The sequence below is a fragment of the Rhinolophus sinicus genome, chromosome 1 (genome assembly GCF_057876585.1).
Source record: "Rhinolophus sinicus isolate RSI-liver-muscle chromosome 1, RSI-T2T, whole genome shotgun sequence".
Classification (NCBI taxonomy): Eukaryota; Metazoa; Chordata; class Mammalia; order Chiroptera; family Rhinolophidae; genus Rhinolophus; species Rhinolophus sinicus.
This window is the reverse complement of record NC_142501.1, coordinates 54,180,490-54,199,616: the sequence shown is the minus strand read 5'-3', so window position 1 is coordinate 54,199,616 and position 19,127 is coordinate 54,180,490. Positions and strand designations below refer to the sequence as shown.

Genomic DNA, 19,127 nt, shown 5'->3' with positions numbered 1-19,127 from the left:
CACAGGAGGGGCCAGGGTAAGAAGTTGGGGCTTTCTTCTGAGGGAAGCCATAGGAGGTTGCTAAGCAGGGAGGGACATGCTCTGATTTTTTTTTCTTATTTGTATTCTTTTATTTTAATAGAGTTTATTTAACTCCATATATCCAAACTATTATCATTTCAACACATAATCAACATAAAGTCAATTACTGCAATGTTTTACATCCTTTTTTCATAGTAAGGCTTCGGACTCATGTATCTTACACAGGCAGCCCATCGCCTTTCAGACCAGCCACATTGCAAGTGCTCAGTAGTCACAGGTGCCTGTGGCTAGTGGCTTCTGTGTTCAGAGGGCACAGCATCACCTCCCTTTCCCTGTGCACCTTTTGTGTTGTGATGGGATGCAGGTGAAGCACCGAGGCAGGCATCACTGGTGAGCTCAGGATATAAAGATGAGCAGGATGACGACAGTCTGGTTGGAAGACAGTGCCCTGTGCTGTTGGCCCTCTGGGGTGGTCTGGGGGCGTGTTCTCAGGGGCTTTTAGAGTCATTGGCGCTCCCTGGACTTGGGAAAGATAAAGATCCTTCCTTCACTCTGGAAACTTGACTGCTATGTGCTTAGGAGACAGGAGGCTGAATTCTTATTGCTCAGTTCCATTGCAGGCCTGAAAGCAACTGACGCTGCAAACCAGCACAGGTTGAATCATTATTCGCCCATGATGCCAACTACAGCGTGTCTTATTTGTATTTGTAAAGGTGGCCCTGGCAGCTGTGTGAATTGACGATTGGGGAGCCAGGAGAGCAGACAGAAGCCTTTGCAGTTGTGCAAGGCGGTGATAGAGGCTTGGACCCTGGAGAGGGTGGGAGGCAGGGGCTAATTCAAGATATAGCTTAGAGACATAAGGAACAAAATTTGCTAATGGATTGGACAACAGGGGAGAGGAATTCAGGAAGAGAGAAAGGCCAGGGAAATCTGATTGGTTCAGTTGTCTCTGTCCCCAGCCACAAGTCTTCCTGCCCTCTCTGGCCCTGCCCCTGACCCATGGAGGCCAACTCTAACCATTTGCTCGTCCCCTATCTATAGTCAGCAGTGCTAAATCAGGGGCAGCCCAGGCTTGCTCATTTGGGCCCTTTGTGAGAAAAGGTGCCCCAGCCATCCTCCAGAGCCAGCCAGCACCTGCCAAGGCCCAAGGCTTGGATTTCAGACCCCCTTCACCCCCTCTGCCCAGCCCTTGTTTAGATCACAACCTGCACAACCGTACAGCTCCCCTCTCCTCAGCCAGGACCACTGGCCCAACCTGACAATCCTCAGAGATTGGAGACCTACAGGCGCCGGGCTTATTGGGACAAGGCCCTTAAAACAACTCCGGGGGCGGGAGCAGGAAGGGGGACTTGGCTTTTCCTAAGGGAATCTCCCAGCCCCGCTCCCGGGGGAAGGAAGTCCCCTCCCGGGCTTGCGCTCTCTCCCCCCATGGATGGCGGGCCGCGGAGGCCGCCTCCCCTCCCGCCCGCGAAAGCGCGAGGAGCCGATCTTCCGGCCTCCGGCTACCGGCGGGGGAGGGTCCAAGCCGTAATTGCTGCCATCTGCTCCCTCCACCCCTCCCCCTCCACCCCAGCCTGGGGGAGGGGCTGAGGCGCGTGCTAACACCACCCTCTTACACGCACCCCGGTCACCGGGGGCGGGAGCTGGGAGATGACCCTCGTGCCAGTCTTGGAGCCAGTTCTGGGCAGCTCCGGGAGCGCCCCCACACACCTCTCTTTGGCGGGGCCAGGCGGGGGTGGGGGAGTCCCATCTGGAGTCACACAGCATTATTAGACAGAATCAGGTTCTGCTTCTCGCCAAGTGGGGGATTGTGAAGGGTCCTGGGTCTGTCCCTCCTGAACTCACACACACTGTCCCGCAGATGCGCTGGTCCGTGACTGACGCTCGCTTTGGCATACTGAGGGATACTGACGCATCGATCTCTGTACGATGGATGTGACTGGTTTGTGTGTGGCAGCTGAGGGGAAGGAACCACAGGCCGGAGCCTGGAACCCACGGGGAGGAGGCAGGGCGACTCGAGACAGATCTTGGCCCTCAGACGCAGCGGGCTGAAATTCCCACCCAGCTACAACTCACCGGCCTGGAGCAGGTAACTTCAGGGCTCAGAGCCTGTTTCCTGACCTGTAAAATCAGGATACCCCAATACCCACTTCTTGGGTGATTTCACAGAGGCCAAGTTGCTCGTCCTGGGGAGACCAGGGGCATCAGGCCTGTCCCTCGCTTTGGGGAGCTGCGGGGCAGGGAAGTGATGACGGGTTGACTGGGACCTGTGGACGGTACTGTGACAGCTCGGAAGCGGGAGGAGGCCAGGACTCTGCTGAAGACAGAGGCGGGGCTAGCCCCAGGAGGCGCAGGAACAGGTCCTAGAGCAGCCTTGCTGGTTCAGGGCCTCTCCCGGGGTCTCTGCATCAGCTTTAGGAGGTTGGGGGTGTGGTCTGACCCCTATCCCAGCATTGATGACAGCACTGGGGGCAGTGGGGGTGTTCACAGGGCTGAGGAGCGTACCCCACTGCCCTGGGCAGGGAGCCACTCCCCCAAATGCTTATACATCTTCACTCACCTCCCCAGGGGTCTAAACCAAGCCCTAGTCTACCTCCTTATGTCAACGCAGGCATCCTTCCTGCCTAGGACCCAGGACCTTCACCTTGGGGCACAGAATGCCTGCTGCCTCCTCCTCCGGCAACCTGCCAACTTCAATAAGCCTGTGTTTGCCACAAAGGCCAGCTCCAATCCGGCTGAGCTACAGTCCCCTCCCACAACCATCAGACCACCAACCTGATGGCCGATTCCTCCACACAGGTGAGCCCGCGGGATGCCAGGCAGGCCGGCTCCCAGTCCTGCAGGAGCTCTCACTGCAGGCTGTAGGTGCAGTGCGAGAGCGCCTGGACCCCTAGGGGCCATTGGACCCCGAGGATACTGCCTTCTGGGGGAGTCAGTGGCTTCTGGGTTGGGGCTTGAAGGAGACATAGAAATTCACCAGGGCCAGAAGAGGAAATGTGGTATTCCAGGCAGAAGAAACAGCATGTGCCAAGACTTGAGAGAATGAAAGTATAGGATGTGTCTGGGGAAGAGTGAGGTATTTGGTGTTCCTGGAGCAAGGGCGTTGGAGGGGAGGAGTTGACTGGGATAAGCAGACAGGTGTGTGAAGGGAGGCCGAAGTGACACATATGCCAGGCCAAGGGATTTAGACTTGGGTTTGTTGTAGCAAGTTGAAGTGAGGACAGGTCATGAGGGACAGACAGGAACAGACAGGACTGGAAGGAGTGAAGGAAGCAAGATAGAAAGGTCAGTGCCAGCCCAGTGATCAAAAGGCCATTCACGCACCTGGGCCTCAGACCTTGGGAACATTGGGGACTGACAGGGACTGTGGTGCACAGGTAAGCCCCAGGGATCCCTTCTGAAGGCCCAAGGAGTTAGTCCCAGCCAGTTGCTGCCATGCAGAAATGTGAGCTTAGTGTTGTCAGACATTTTCAAGAAAAATTAGAAATGTATAATTTGATGTGTTGCCTTCTAGCTTTTAAACGTTGACAAATATATATATTTTTTAAACTTTAAAATGGTGTATCTAGGGATGCATACAGCAATGGCTGCTGTATTGCTGGAAAGCTATTGAAAGTTCTGTTAGGGCCGGCCTGGTGGCTCAGGCGGTTGGAGCTCCATGCTCCTAATGCCGAAGGCTGCCAGTTCGATTCCCACATGGGCCAGTGGGCTCTCAACCACAAGGTTGCCGGTTCGATTCCTCGAGTCCTGCAAGGGATGGTGGGCAGAGCCCCCTGCAACTAAGATTGAACATGGCACCTTGAGCTGAGCTCCCAGCTGGCTCAGTTGGTTGGAGCGCGTCCTCTCAACCACAAGGTTGCCAGTTCTACTCCCGCAAGGGATGGTGGGCTGCGCCCCTGCATCTAGCAATGGCAAATGGAGCTGGAGCTGAGCTGCGCCCTCCACAACTAAGATTGAAAGGACAACAACTTGAAGCTGAACAGCACCCTCCACAACTAAGACTAAAAGGACAACTTGACTTGGAAAAAGTCCTGGGAGTGCACACTGTTCCCCAATAAAGTCCTGTTCCCCTTCCCCCCCAAAAAAAAAGAAAAGAAAAAAAGTTCTGTTAGGAGGGAAATGATCCGAAAAGCAGGCCTGGGTTTTAGGCTGCCCACTCAGGGACATTAGGGAGAAATGGCCTGGTCAATAGGGACAGCTGCCAGTGTCAAGGAGAGAGGGTCTGAGGCCTGGACCAAGGCAGCTGACCCAGAGAGGAGGGAGGGCTCTCAGACACAGTGTAGAGGTCTTCAGGGAGTAGCCTTTCCTCGAAGAGGGGGTTCAAAGATTGTCGCCTAACCCCTTGTCCCCTTTAAGGGATCGCAAACGCATCAAGTGGGTGGCGATGTTCTGTGGAGTGGGATGCCCCCAAAAATACCTCAGGTTGCACTCTGGCAGGCCACCCCAGGAACTGGATAAGACATTCCAAACAGACAGAAGAGGGAGGGGCCCTTGGGGGAGGGGCTCAGGAATCCGCCTGGCCTTCAGGAAGACCTCAGTCAGCCCTAATGGGAACCACACGTGGGGTGAGCTGGAATCCCGGAGTGCCTGCGATGGTTGGCTTTGGAATCGGACACTTGGCTCAGGTCACTCCTGACCCGCTGAAGCCTGAGGCCTCCCAGCCCCAGTTCCCCTCCTAATCGCTGCCAGACACATTCTGCCCTGCACCCAGCTCTGGGGCCTGCCTGCGTCCTGGAGAGGGGGTGCTTCTCATGGGGCCCCCATTTCCTGCTGGGAGAGCACCTAAGCCCTGAGGGAGTAGGGGTTCTCAGGCAAGCATTTTAGGCTTCATGCCAAGGGTCGATGATGTCAGAATAGTAGAATAAGAAGGTCCTTTCCAGTATCTCCCCAAACAGTGTCCCCTGATCTTCACACCCCTCCTGCAGCCCTGAGCCGCTTCTGGCCTTGTAGAAACTGGTACCCTCTGCCTCCATCCCTCCTCTGCAGCATCTGTAGGGCACTCTGTGATTCTGGCAGTCTTAGCTTCCTCTGTGCCCCACAGGGTTCATGTCCTGCAAGACCTCGGGCACCAGAGCAGGGAACACTCCAAAGGGCCGGGGAAGAGCCCGTGAGCAGGTGGTTTGCGCCTGAGGATTTGCTGTAAATGCTGGGGAGGGAAACAGGTCTCTCGGCTTTCTCTTCCCCCTAGCTCAAATACCTCCTGGCCCAGGGACCGGAGCTGTGTCACAAGATGTCTCAATACAACATGGAAGGCCTAGAAAAACTCGCAGTCCTTATTTGAGGGGCTCACTCTAGCTTTTGAGCCATGGCTGTCATCACACCCACTAAACCCCCTCCAACTATGGTGTGTATGTATGTGTGTGTGGTGGGGGGTGCATTTCCTGTTTAACTCCTGGACACTCCCGATGGCCCCCCCAGGCCCTCAGGCCCAGCCCCCTCCCTGTGGGTACCCTCCTTGAGAACTTCCAGGCAGCCTGCTCAGCATCAGGCCAGGGGCCCAGGAGCTTGGACAGGCTGCATTCCTAGGGGAAGGGGAGAGGAGAGGAGGACTGCCCAGAGCCCCCTCCTCTCTTCTAGCACAGACCCCATGCGGCCCAGCATGACACTCCCTCTAGCCATGCTAAAGATGGCCAGTGCGTGCCAAGAAAGCCCCCGGCAAAGGCAGCAGGGTCAGGGAACTAAGGGCCTCTCCTGGCCTCTGCTGAGGATAAAGTCACCTGTGCCTTGGAGCTATTCCTCTCCTGGTGGAACCTAAGGTGCCAGCATTGATAGGGCCCACAGTGGCCACTTGGTAAGGGGTCCATGGGGTGAGGTGACCAGGCATGGACGGGATACAAGTGGATGACTAGGGCAGTCCCTTGGCATAACTGAACACCCATTCCTTCTTCAGGGTAGCTCAATCTCCCAGAAGTCTCTACAGATGGCTAAGGACTTCCAGAGAGAAAGCAGGCCCAGAGGAATGGAAATCAGGCAGCAGTTGTAGGAGATGGGAGAGGGGGGTGGGGAGGCCTCCTTTGAAGCTGGGGATTCTGGGGATTTGGGTTGTTTCTTCAACCCAATTCATCCCCATCCCCCAGCCTGGTTTCAGGAAGCTCTCCCAATGAATATTTAATAGCTCAGCGCTGGGCCTGATTGAATTTTAATGCGGGCGACCCGAGCCTGCAGCCAGAGTCCAGGCAATTAGTCAGGAGCCATTAACGCTGACCAAGCTGATTTATGGGTGGGACCAGGCTGGGTGAGGGGGGGGAGCCCAGGCTGCTGGGAGGCCCTGGATTGGGTGGACAAAGTCTCCCTCATTAGCCAATCCCTACAGCTGTCTCCGTTTGTTTTGCATCTCATTTGCATAGCACTGGCAGGGGGCAAACCTGGGTGAAGGCCTGTGGGGAGACCCCCAGTAGGTGGAAGCAGGCCTCTGGCTGAGAGCTGGACCCAGGCTTGGCCCTTCTCCGGGGCCTGACTGGCATTTATGGCTAGGAAAATCTCTCTGCATTTGGCACATGGGATTCCATCGGACACTCCTCTTCTTTAAGGGGCCTCTCTCAAATCCTAGTAGGGCCCAGTGGGGAGGAAATTCCAAAGGAGGAGGAGGCAGCAGAGACTAGGGCTGACCTCCTAACTCTGGGCAAAGCTGCAGGGTCTCAGGACATAACAAAGGGCTCTGCCATTAATGCAAACAGGAGCCTTATTGAGCCCTGTCTGTCTGTCAGGCGCTGTGATTCCACGTGTTCCAGGGCTTTCCCACCTTCCTGATCCCTGACCCACCTCCCCTTCTTGCTCCCAATGCCCCCTCCACTTCTCAGAGGGGAGTTCTACACTGATGCAGATGGGGCTTGTGATTTTTCAGGGTGTTGGATTATGCCTCAGGGGCCCTTGGGGGAGGTGGTTCACCTCCCTCCCTGCCCCTCATCCCCTGACCTGTGTGAATGAGCTGGGACTCAGCCTGGAGTGCTCTATTGAACTATGCCCGACCCCTTAAATCATAGGTCAAGGATTTAGCTGGCCTGTCTGCTGCCATTCTGGCAGGTGGCCTCCTCCTCTCCAGCCCCCACCCTTTTCTGAGCCCTCATCCGGGGATGTGGTGGAGAGGGGGCATCCTTCCCTTACTGGGCAAGCATCCCCATGGGGCCAGGCCTTATCTGAGCTGGAGTGGTCCTTATTGAGAGATAGGCAATGGGAGGGAGTAGACAGAGCTCCGGGCGGGAGGCCAGCCCCTACAGGGAGGCTTGTGGAGAGGTTGGCAGGGAAGGGGGAGGCATTAGTCAAGAAAGGCTTCCTGGAAGAGGGAGGGAAGAGTAGAGACTGGAAGGAAGGGAGGGACAGTTCGAAGAAAAAGAAAAGGAGAGGAAATCCTCTGCAGGGGAACATCCTGTATGAGGCAGGAGAAGGTAAAGTATGAGCTCAAGAAACTCCGTCCACGTCAGCTGTCGTTAGTGCTATAGCAGCGGTAGCCCAGCCTGGGGCTGCCTGCCGAGGCAGATGAGGCAGGGTGTGAGGGATGATGAAAATGATTATCACTATTTAATGGGCACCTACTGTGTGCCAGGCATTATGCTAAGCACTTTGAATATGTTGTTTCATCCAGTCTTTATAGTGACAAATGAGGTAAGTATTCTTAGAAATCCCATTTTACAGATGAGGACACTGAGGCTCTAAGAGAGGTGGTTATTTTGCCCAAGATCACACAGCTACTTGTGGCAGAGCCCTTACTCTTGTCTGCCACTCCACACTGCTCACACGCACCTCAAACTCAACTTGTCTTTTTTTTTACTCCCCAAATCTGCTCCTCTTTCCATGTTTCTTATCTCCCTCTACCAGCATCCACCTGGTGATAAAAACAGATACTGCACAAACCCTTTGCCAAAATCCCAAGAAATAGTCCCATCCACATTGTCACCCCAGCCCAAATCCTTGGTGTCATCGATCATTTACAGTCCCTCCATCTGCTTCCTGCAGGTGTCTGAACTCTATTTCCGCCTCTCCCTGTACCTCTGCATGGTTCAGGCCGAGGTCACCCTCAACAGGGCCAGGTCAGGTAACGCAGGACCCTTACTATGTGCCAGGCACTGTGCTGAGTTCCCTGCATTTTCCCTTAATAATCATCACCAGAAGCCTGAGAGTAGTTCCTTGGGTTGCTAGGGTTGTGTCATGCAGGGACTCATGTGGGGTCTCAGCTCCCGCTCCCCGAATAAGGACGCAAGATATGATGAGGTCAAAAAGGAACACCCACGGAGCCATAGATAGGGGAGTCATACCACTATATTCTCGCTGGCGGCTGGGTTAGACACCGGCAGCAGGAGCCACACGATCCGCAACCTGCCGTCTGCTTCTCTGTCAACCAACCTCACTCACTAACTGCAATCTACCTCTCTGCAATCCGCAATCCGCCGGCAGTTATATCAGTGGCTAATGGCTAACCGATAACAGCTGATGGCCAACTAGTCACAGCTGATGGCCATCTACTACCCGAGCCAGCACCTTTCCACGTGAGGCCGAGAGCGTGGAAACTGCTCTCTGGGATTCTGTCCCCACAGGTTGCCATTTTACAGGTGGGGTAGGGAGGTCAGGGAAGGTGAGAAGAGCCCCTCAGTCGTACTGGGCTCGCTATGATGGTGGGTGGGGAGCAGACCCGACCAGATCAAGCAGAGCTTCAGACTTGCCCTTTTCAGCTGTTCCTCGAAGCCCAGTTTCCCGGGCTGGATCTGTGCCCTGACCTCCTGGTGCCTCTCCCCACTTTTGACAAGATGGATTGGACTTCAAGTTACGGAAGAGCCAACTTAAAAATGGGCTAAACGATAAGGATGTGTATTTATTATGTTGCAAATCAAGAAGCCCCAGACGAGGCTGTTGGTTAATTCAGTGATTTCAACAACGTTACCAAGGACCTAGGCTCCTTCCTTCCTTGTTTCCTTCTTTCTTTTATCAACTTTATTGAAATATAATTTACAGATTTCAAAAGTACGGTTTGATGAGTTTTGACAAGTGTATACCTGGTAGCCACCATTCTAATCAAATAGAGAGCATTGACATCATACCAGAAAGTTCTCTCACGTCCAGTGTGGTCAATCTGTCCCTCACCCCCTGCCACAGGTAAACACTGCTCTGATTTCTACCTCCATAGCTCAGTTTCGCATGTGCTAGACCTTCCTATGGATGGAATCAAATTGTATATACTCTTTTGGGTCTGGCTCTTTTGCTTCAGACAATGTTTTTGAGATTCATCCATTTTTTGTGTGTGTATCAGTAGTTCATTTTTATTGCCGAGTAGGATTTCATACTATGAATATTCTACCATATTTCTTGCTCTTTTCTCTGCCATCCTTATCATGTTGGTTTTTGTACCCTGATTTCTCTTAACGTCACAAGATGGCTGCTGCAGTTCCAGATAACATACGCAGATAACACCATTCAAAGGCCAAGAAAAGCTCTTTCTCTTTTGTTCTCTGAGGAATCTTTCTAGAAGTCTCCCAAAGAACATCCTGTCATGTTTTATAGGCCAGAATCATATTCCATGTCCATTCTTAAACCAAACACTGGCAGAGGGAATGGGATTTCCATGGCTGTCTCAGACTAGTCAAGAGTCACACCTGGGGCTGAGGAGGGGTTCAACCTCCCCTGAAGAACATAGCAGCCTGGTCCCTGAGCAAAATCAAGGTTCTGTTAGCACAAAAAGAAGGCAATGGTTGTTGGTAAATAACCAAGAGTGACTGTTTCTTCCTTAACAGAATTCAGATTTTGTTTAAAGTTCTACCTCTCTAGAAATGTAACCCTGTGTCCAACTCAGGAGTGAATCCTGAGGCATTTATGTCAATCCTAGTAATCCTGTTCCCCTGACCAGAGATTGTTTTAGGCCTGAGGTATGGAAGACACTGATTGGCCACCTAACATTAATCCTTCCTTCGTAATAAAGAGTCAAATTTTACTTATGGTGACACAGTGCCTTGCTAAAAAAATATTTCTAGTTTTTCTTGCAGGTATGTGTGGTCACGTGACCAAGTTCTGACCAATAAGATGTAAGCAGGAATGTTCTGTGGGACATCTGAAAAGGTGGCTTAAGGGCTCTCACTCTGCTGAGGAAGAACCCTTTGCCCTTCTGCTTTGCTCCTTCTGGCCTACAACATGGATCTGATGGTTGGAACTCTAGCAGCCATTTTGGAACATGAGGTGAACTTGAATGAAATTACATGACATGGCTGGTGCCTGGGTCCCTGATGACCCTGAAACTATGGAGCCACCACATCAGCACTGCCTATCTTCAAACTTCTTTTATATGAGAAAAGATAAACATCAATCTTGTTTAAATGACTTTGAGTTTTGCTAAAATATGCAACTGAACCTAATCCTGACTAACAAAGGCAGTAACAATTTCTGGTCAATGAGACAAGAGGGAAAATCTGGATGTCCCTGGGAAAGGTTTTCTTATTCTTAAAAGGAGGCACCGGAGAGGAATATTTGGGCCCACAGGGGATGATTGGAACAGTATCAGCCACACTGTGACTTGAGGATAACCATCCAGGGGTACAGCAGACATGCTGAGGGTGTTAGATGCAAAGATGGAAGGAACCTGGGTCCGTGAAGATGTTGAGTTTCTGAATTAATCAAGTCTGAAGCCACCAGTTCTCATTCTTATGTAAAATGTATGTGATCAATTATAAAGTGCACATTTGGCCACATTTTACCATTTCTGAAATCATTATACATCTTATAATCAACAGCATTTTAATCTGCTGTTAGCCATACAGCAGTTGTGCTTAGCTGTCATGTGTACACATGTGCAAACTTAGTGACTTTCCTGGTGTCATGATAGGACAACTATAATCCTATGATATTTCAGTCCACAAACAATGTAAGGGCTCTTTGAGTCCTTACTGATACCTAGACACTTTTATTGACCATCTGGCAAGGTCATCTTCCAGCATTAAAACTTCCAGAATGGAAGTTCGTGGCTTAGAAGGATGTGGTAGGAAGCCCGAAAAATTGCCCCCAATAGTCCTCACCTCCTGATAGTCACACCCTTGTGTAGCCCTTTCCCACATTGTTCTAGGTTGTGACCAATAGCATAGGGCAGAAATCATGATATGTCATTTCAAGTATTTGGTTATAAAAAGATTGTGACTTCTGTCTTGAATGCTCGCTTGTGCTGTCTTTTCATTTGCTGTTGGAAAGGCCAGCTGCCATGTCATAAAGACAGTCAGATGGCATGTGGAGAGGTCCACATGATGAAGAACTGAGGTACCCAGCCAACACCCCCAGCTAGGAACTGAGGTCTGCCAACAGCCATATGAGTGAGTGTGGAAGCGGATTCTCCAGCCCCACATGACCATCCCACGCCCCACGCCCGCTGACCTCCCACCCCTGACAGCTTGAATGCTAGCTCATAAGAGACCTTGACCCAGCCAAACCACTTCCGAATTCCTGACCCATAGAAACTATTAAATAAATGTTTGTTGCTTTAAGTTGCTAAGATTTGGGGTAACTTTTTACACAGCAATAGATAATTAATTCAATAGAGCAGTCTTTTAAGAAATGCTGTATCACCGATACTTGTGATGGCCCAGATGATGCATCTATGTGGAAAAACAGCTCGAAGTTGAAAAGTGATTCCAAGAATCACTCTCTGAATTCGATAACATTTAAAGAAAACCTTAACCAATTTATTTTACCCATGTTTTCCTTGTTACATATGTGCAAGAGTAATTTATGTTAAAAATATATATGTATGTCTAAAAGAACTTTTTAAATAAATAAAAATGCTAAGTAATAAGAAATCCTTGTGTCAGCTTAATAGGCAGTTTTTTAATTCTTTCTGATGGTACATAAAGTAGCAGTGCTTCTTAACATCTGTGGCATGTAAATTGGATGAAATATGATATGCATTGTGTCCTTATTGTACAAGCCATTTTGAGGGGAGTTTTCTGGTACTTGTAGCAGAGGATTTTAATCTGGGGGTGTATAAGAGTAGAGAAGTTGAGGAGGAGGTGAGAAAAGAGAAGGAAAGAACAGGTGTATGAGAGACAGAGGGAGGAGGTTCGGCAGGGGTTGCGGCAAACAGCTCAAACATATTGATAGGAAACCCACGCTATTCACTGTTTGTGTGTTAGTCCTAACCCTCCAATGAGTCATTGAGAGCCCGGAATCCTATGTCACCAATTGCTGGCTGTATTGACAACACCTACTTTTCCCAAACAAAAATGAAGACATGTGATCTGATGCAGGAGTTTTCCTGTATTTTCAATTTTGTTTGCCCCCAAAAACCTTTCTAGTTCTACAACTTTAGGGCCTTATGGCTCATACAGGAGATGTGGAATCACGCCAGAGGGAGGCTTCCTTGGGGGTCAGTAGCCCCTCATCTCCTAGAGGTTTGGCCAATTGTTGGCAAATGTCCAGGGGCCAAAATCTAGAGTGGGCATGAGAGGGGCTGGTGTTGGGGAGCCAGTTACTGTCAGAGTTAAGTGTGAATCACTATTAATAGACTCTGAGGAATCCGCCAGTTGTCTCACGAGTACCTTCTCATCCTTCCTCCCCTCAAGGGGAGAGCCCCTTGAGGGATGGGCATCTATCATCAACCCACTTTACAGCTAGGAAAGTTGTGGTGGGAGTGTTAAAGTCACAGGGTAAAGGGCAGACTGGATTTGAACTCAAGCAGTCTGGCTCCAAAGTTTGTGCACCTCTTAATCAGGACATGGGGGCATTTTAGATCTGTGGGGTATTTAGCCACCACTGAATCCAAGCCCCTGATTTTACAGTTGAGGAAGCAGGGGCTGACAGAGAGAGCAGGACTTGCCCAAGACCCACAGGGAAGGGATGCCTGGGGGGACTCAGCGCCCTGTTGTGGATTAGAGTTGGTAAAAGGAGGGCCAGGTGGGGGGGCTGTCGGCTTGGATGCACTGTCCCTCTCCACCCTGCCCCCAAAGCAAGTGCCCCTTCTTTCCATTTTGGGAACGGGTACAACTTGGTAGGGGGTGGAAGTGGGTGGATTCGGGAAGTCTCCCGACCTCCTTCATTCTCGGGATTCCGAGGCAGCCATTGTCCTGGGAGGAATGTTCAGCGAGCAGCCCCCAGGGGCGGGGCCTCTTTCCATGTCCCACACAAGCCTGCTTTGTGCTCGCCCCCCAGGGCCCCTCCTGGCCTTCACCAGCTAGGTCTTCTGAGCATTTTTTAGGGCTTCCAGGCCAGGTTGTTAAGGGATGAAGCTACTGGGAAAGGTGTGGGCCTTGGGAGATGCACTGGGCACTGGAAGGCCAGTCTGGGAGGGCTGCCTGGAGGAGACGTGAGAGCATTGCCCAGAGGCCTGGGCTGGTGGCTCCTTCAAACTAAAAATATATGTTTCCAGTCTCTCATTACTAGGAATCTATCCTAATCAAACACATGCACAAAGGTGGATGTTACAAGTCTGATCATTAAGCTTTTATTACTGGGGAAAAATCCACAACAAAGGAAACTTGTTAAACTAATTCTTGCATGTCCATATATGATAGAATTCAGCTGTCATTAAAATTATGTGGTATAAACGTAGTTATAGACAAGATATTCAAAGTGTTTGTCTACAGATTACAAAATAGTGTGGGGATTTCTCTCTCTCTATGCATACAGAGGGTGCCAAAAAAAAGTATACACATTTTAAGAAAGGAAAACTGTATTAAAATTGTAATACTCAATATATACTGATAACAAAAGATGAACACAAGTCACGTTTGACTTCTGCAATTACAAGAGGTGCTCAAAGTGGTTCCCATCAGCGTCCAGACACTTCTGATTGTGGCGACTACTGCTTGAGCAACGTTGACCAGTGTCCACTTGGATACATTGTTTTGGCGCCCCCGGTATATATCAATATCTAGAATAATATCTGGCCTGCTCCAAAGTCACACCAGTGGTTATCTCTAGCTGGTGGGATTAGAATGTTTGTTTTATTTTATGCTTATCTATATTTTCTAATTTGTGTAAAAAGGTGTTTTCCTTGTGTAACAAAAGTGTGTGTGAATACCCTAACTGCCTGCTGCCTGCGCTTGGTGGCCCCCGCAGGAGAAGTTTCTCTAACATGGTGGCTTCCCTCCGAAGGTACAGAGAGACTGCTGTTCGGGAATCAGAAAAACGAGCAATGAGCACCGGGCAGGCAATGTTCGGGCCCAATAATAATCGCAACAAGTCAGTACTTCACGGAGTGCTTCCATTCACATGATCTGATGTGAATCCCATCAGGATCCCTTCAGGTCACATCATCTTCCTTTTACAGGTGAGGAGACAGGCTCCAGCCGGTGCCGCCTGTCCCCGCAGCGCAGCAGCGGGACAGCGGGGGAGTCACGATTCCACCCAGGGTCTGTGGTTTTCCACCACTGCACCTCACTGCGTCCCCACTCATGTCCATCACAGCATTTTGCATTTGTTCGTCCACCTGTCCCTCTCTTCACTGGCTACAAGTTTGTCTAGGAAGCACTGGGGTCTTATTCAAGTCTCTACTCCCAGAACTTAGTACACCTAGGCACCAGTTGAAGGAAAGAATGAGTAAATGAATGAACATTCAAACCTGGAGCCCTGGTGAAGCAGGTCACGGTAGATCCACAAACCATTCTTTGTGGCCTGTCTTTTTACACTTACTGTGTCCTCTGTATTTATTTCCCTTTTGTTCTTTAATATTAGCAAAGCCTTTTGGAAAATAGCTGACAGCAAGAGGTGCTGTGGGAACAGCTTTCTGGATCTGAACCAAATCTTGAAAAAGGCAGGAACACTCCCCCTGCCCACCACACACTAGTAACTGGAGGGAGCCACCCTGGAGGCCAAGGGAGCCGAGGAGAGGCCCTGGGTCAGCTTCCCTCCCAGCCTGGGTTTCTACCCACGACCAATGCTTTGAAGGATGGGGTTCCACACACTGAGCCATGCTGAGCACACACGCTTCTAGACCCCAGACCCAAAGAGAATCAGGTTCAAGGGTGGGCTGTGATACAGAGGCTGGGCCAATCGGGGAAGGCATCCTGGAGGAGAGGGCGGGGAGGCTAGTTTAGGAAGGGGAAGAGGCCAGGGCAAAGGGGAGAAAAGCAGGGAACATGCCTGGGCAGTTGGGCGTTGGATGATTTAAGTACAACCAGATGTGCTGAGAATCTCCTGTCAGGCAGAGCCCCAGTGAGGGTAGTGTGGGGGTGGGGAGACCTCTGGGTCACTTGGATTTCCAGTTCCCCATTCTGCCCTGGGTCTACAAGCTGTAGGGAAAGGAGAAGCCCAGTGGGGTTCCAGAGGAGCTGGCATGTGTGAGAGTGAGCCAGGCAGGCATGGGTGGGGCCTTCTGTCTTTGGATAGGGTATAGGAAGGGAAGGGCTCCTCTAGGAAGCTCAACACCTGGAAACTAGGAAAAAGGATTAGGAGAGCTCTGGGGTAGGAGCTACCAGCTGTGGTGGAGGTAGGGGATAGCGAGGGAAGGCTTTACAGAAGAGAGTATATCTGAGTTGGGTTCTGAAGGATGAATAGGAGCTCCCCAGGCAGAAGGGGGAAATGACACTCTGGGAGAGAGACTCTGAAGTACTAAAATGGTGTGGGTGCTTAGTGAGAGGTTCTGTTGGGCTGTATCATAAAGGTACATGATGACAGATCAGTTTGGGGTGCTGGCCCAAAGGTTGTGCCACAAGATGGGGGTGAGGTGGGTGTGCTTCTGCTCACAGATCAAACGCAGAGCCTGATGTAGAGTGAGGATTTTGGAAGTGCACACCAAGGTTTGGGCCCCTGGGGGAGAGGAGAGGACTGACAGCCAGTCCTCCTCCCAAGCCTGGTGTGATCCGGCACAGAGCTGTGTCTGCCCAGGGACGCTTCTTCTAATTCTCCTGGAGGCTCTTAAGAGCCCCTAGGCTGGCTGTGGGCTGGAGATTGGACCCAGACACAGTCTGTGGCACCCTGGGAAGGCAAAGCTGGGATAAACACACAAACGGTAAGAGTGAGTAGTTAAGCAGGGCTTGGGAGGGAGGCACAGGGAACTGGAAGGCCAAATAGCCAGAAAGAGGTGGGCTAGGGCTTCCATTTGTGGGGGAGCAGCCTGAACCCCGTGAAAGTGGGGGACATAGCAGCCAGTGGGGTGTGGTGTCCTCTGGGCGTACATCCCAGTATCCCAGCCCGGCCACATTTCCTTCCTTTCCTGCTTCTCAATGAGTTCTGAGTGGCCAATCCAGAGGACCACAAAGACAGCTCTCCCCGCCCTTTCCTCTTCCTGTCTCCCACTTCTTTCTCCCTTCCTCCCCCGCACCCCATACTTCCCCTAGGCCCTGTCTTTCCTTCCTCCTTACCTCACCTGCTCCTCCCTCTCTGGCTTCCACACATATTCCCTCTAACTCTCCCCTCTCTCTTCAAAACCTTTAATGCTGATTCTCTCTGGGCTGGCTGGGTTATTTTTCTTGATGTTTTCAAAAAGGCCTTGTTCCAAGTCTGTGACCTAGGAAGATGACGCACTCACACACCCGTGCGTGTATATACACGTGTCCCATACTCAAGCACAGCACCTGCCTCCCCTGGGAGCGGGGTGGGATGCTCCACCATGGATGTGACATAGCAAAAGGGCTGGGAAGCATGGAGGGTCCTCTGCAGAAGCTGCGTATTATCGCCATCAATCCCGCTATTATTATCCAATCCATTGCTGGGCACTTGACCTGCCAGGGGATGGTCACAAGACCCCCTGATCAGCATGTCCTCAGCAGGGTACTCTCAAGACACAGATCCCTTGACCGGGCGGGGGGAGAGGGGGAAACAGCCAGGGGAATGGTCAGCAGGGAGTCCTCAGAGAACAGACCCTCAAGGCCCCGCCCAGGAGGGCAGAGGGAGAGACATGACATGATGAAGGGCCATTTGCCAGGATTGAGTGTTTGTCAGCCCAGGAGGCTGGATGATGTATTAACAGGACTTTAATGAGCTCAGGGAGGGGGAGTCACACTTCATTGCCTGAGCGCTGGTGCAGGATGGGGGCTGAAGGATGACGAGACCAACTTCACCCCCACCTGCTAACTAAACCCCTTAATGTGACCCATGCCAGTTTGCCCATCAGAAACAATTCAGCACCTCCAAGATGCTGCATCTTCCCTCGTGGAATCCAGCAAAGGTCTACTCAGCCCGCCGGCCTGTCCTGCTATCTTACTGGGAAGGCCTTCCAGAGGTCTGACCTTGTCCTTTCTACTCGCACTGGAAAAGCCTTTTCTCCTGGGCTCCCAGGGGATGGAGAACTGGACCCCTGCTCCAGGGGAGCCCATTATCAATTCCTTTCTCCATCTTCACTCCTATCCACCTCGCCCTTGAGCTTGCCCCTTGTGACACCCAGCCGCAATGTTCCGGCAATGCCAGGTTTGACCTCCTGGCACTAGTCTGGTGGTTGAGGTCACTCAGCTCATGTGGACGTTGGCTTCTCCCTTAATTCCTCTCTCTAACCCTTAGGGGGTCTGACAGGTGAGGTGGAAAGACCATAGCAGATTCTAGATACAGCTTTGCTGTGTGACCCAACGTATGTCACTTCTCTCTAAGCCTCAGATGCCTCATCAGTAAGAAATACTCAATGAGGTCCTTCTATGTCCGTTATTCTTGTGATTGTCCCTTCATCAAAGGGTTCAGCTCTCTTAGGGTTGTGGCTGTGGCCTGCTTCCTCCTGCCTCTCTAATTCTGACGTCATGGGCTTCACTAGTATTCTGAGCCTTGATACATCCCTCGCCTGTGCCAGGGAGTGGTCCTGGAGGTGTGGAGTAAAGAAGCAGAGAAGATTCTGGGGGTGGAGAAGATCCTGACCTTGGTTTATTCCAGAACCGGCTTAAGTGCTGGTTGTGTTTCCATATGTGGGTGGGGAAAACATGGGAGCTGTTGAGGGCGTCCTTCTTTCCCTTCACTGGATGGTGAAAGGTGCCCTAAGGAGGTCAGAACCCAGAGCTCCCACGGGAACAATCATGAGAAGGGAAGGAAAGTGTTTAGAATTCTGCAAAACACAGAGAACAGAGTACTACCCTACAGGCTGGGGGTGAGGGGCGCAGGGCAACCTGTCCTACTGGTACTTAGGCAGAACAGCATGCAAAAGGGAAAAACAAAATCACCTCCAAAGAGAGGACCCTCAAGCACTGCCCTTGGGTGGAAACATAGATAGTCTTGGGACCCTCTGGGTGGGTGCTCTACATCTCCTTCGAGGAATGTATCTGGACCCACCTCAACTTAAGCTCAGCCCCATCTCCTACAACCTTCTGAGGCAAACTGGGTTCTCCTGTGGGTCCCTCACCCTGCAGGGTTCCTTTCCAGGCTGGGTCACCTCTGACGCTGAAGCCTTTTGTCTGTGTGTCTGATAGAATTGTCTACTCTTTGGACTAGGAGCTCTAAAAGATCAGGGATGTGCCTTTGAGACCCTCTCACGTGTCCCAGCGCCTAGTCCAATGCTTGGCACAGCGTGGACGCTCAACATGTATTTGTTGAATGAATGCACCAATCAACGAACACCTTTGGACACCACAAATCCGGGATTCATCCTCCATTTTCACCTTCCACCATTCGGTTTGCCTGGCCCAGTGGGAATGCGGCCTTCGTTGGGGAAGCCCTCCAGTGAAGCCCAGTGTTTAGAGGTCACATCCTACCCTCTGCCGCCCACGTCCAGGGCTCTCCTTCCACCCCCGCACCCACCCACACTCGCACTCGGAGTGGCGCTGTGCAGAGCGGTGGACATGCCGGCTGTGTGTGTCCAGCCCTCTGCATCCCGGGCTGGCCCACCCGAGTCTGGTACACTGTAGGTGTTTAGTTCACCCGGGGGCGGGGAAGGGGGGATGAAAGCGTGAGTAATCAAGGCTTTGGCCCAGGGATAGAGGTAGTCCTGGGAGAGGGGTCTGGGCCGCTAGCGGACGGGGAGGGCCTGCCCGGCTGCTTTCCCCTTTGCCCTTCGACCCAGGAAGCCGCTCACACCCAGCGGACACGCTCGGCGGGCCCGCAGCTCAATCCCGGCCACCTCCCCCCTAGGCGGACAGCTCCCCCACCCTGACGGGCGGCCTGGCCTCCACCCCCACCCCAACTTCCCGCCCCGTCGGCCAGGCCCAGGGGCGGGCCTGAGAATAGCGCATGGACACTCTCCACACCAAGGGTCATTTGCTCTTCCCCCCCCCCCCCCAGGTGGCTAA

The 19,127-nt window shown here is 51.9% G+C and overlaps 2 long non-coding RNA genes across 4 annotated transcripts in view; one reads left to right on the top strand and one right to left on the bottom strand.

The window, feature by feature from the left end:
• Nucleotides 1-19,127, bottom strand: part of LOC148759066 (uncharacterized) — a 35,897-nt gene that overhangs the window by 16,158 nt on the left and 612 nt on the right. The gene's annotated exons all lie outside the window — the stretch shown is intronic.
• On the top strand, nt 1,390-11,358 carry LOC148759067 (uncharacterized). Of its 3 annotated transcripts, none has more exons than XR_016021736.1 (3): nt 1,390-2,110; nt 2,650-2,820; nt 9,981-11,358. It is a non-coding gene; the product is annotated as an uncharacterized LOC148759067 (long non-coding RNA). The 3 variants fall into 3 exon arrangements; XR_016021735.1 differs by having other exon boundaries at nt 2,633-2,820; nt 9,993-11,358; XR_016021734.1 differs by having other exon boundaries at nt 2,633-2,820.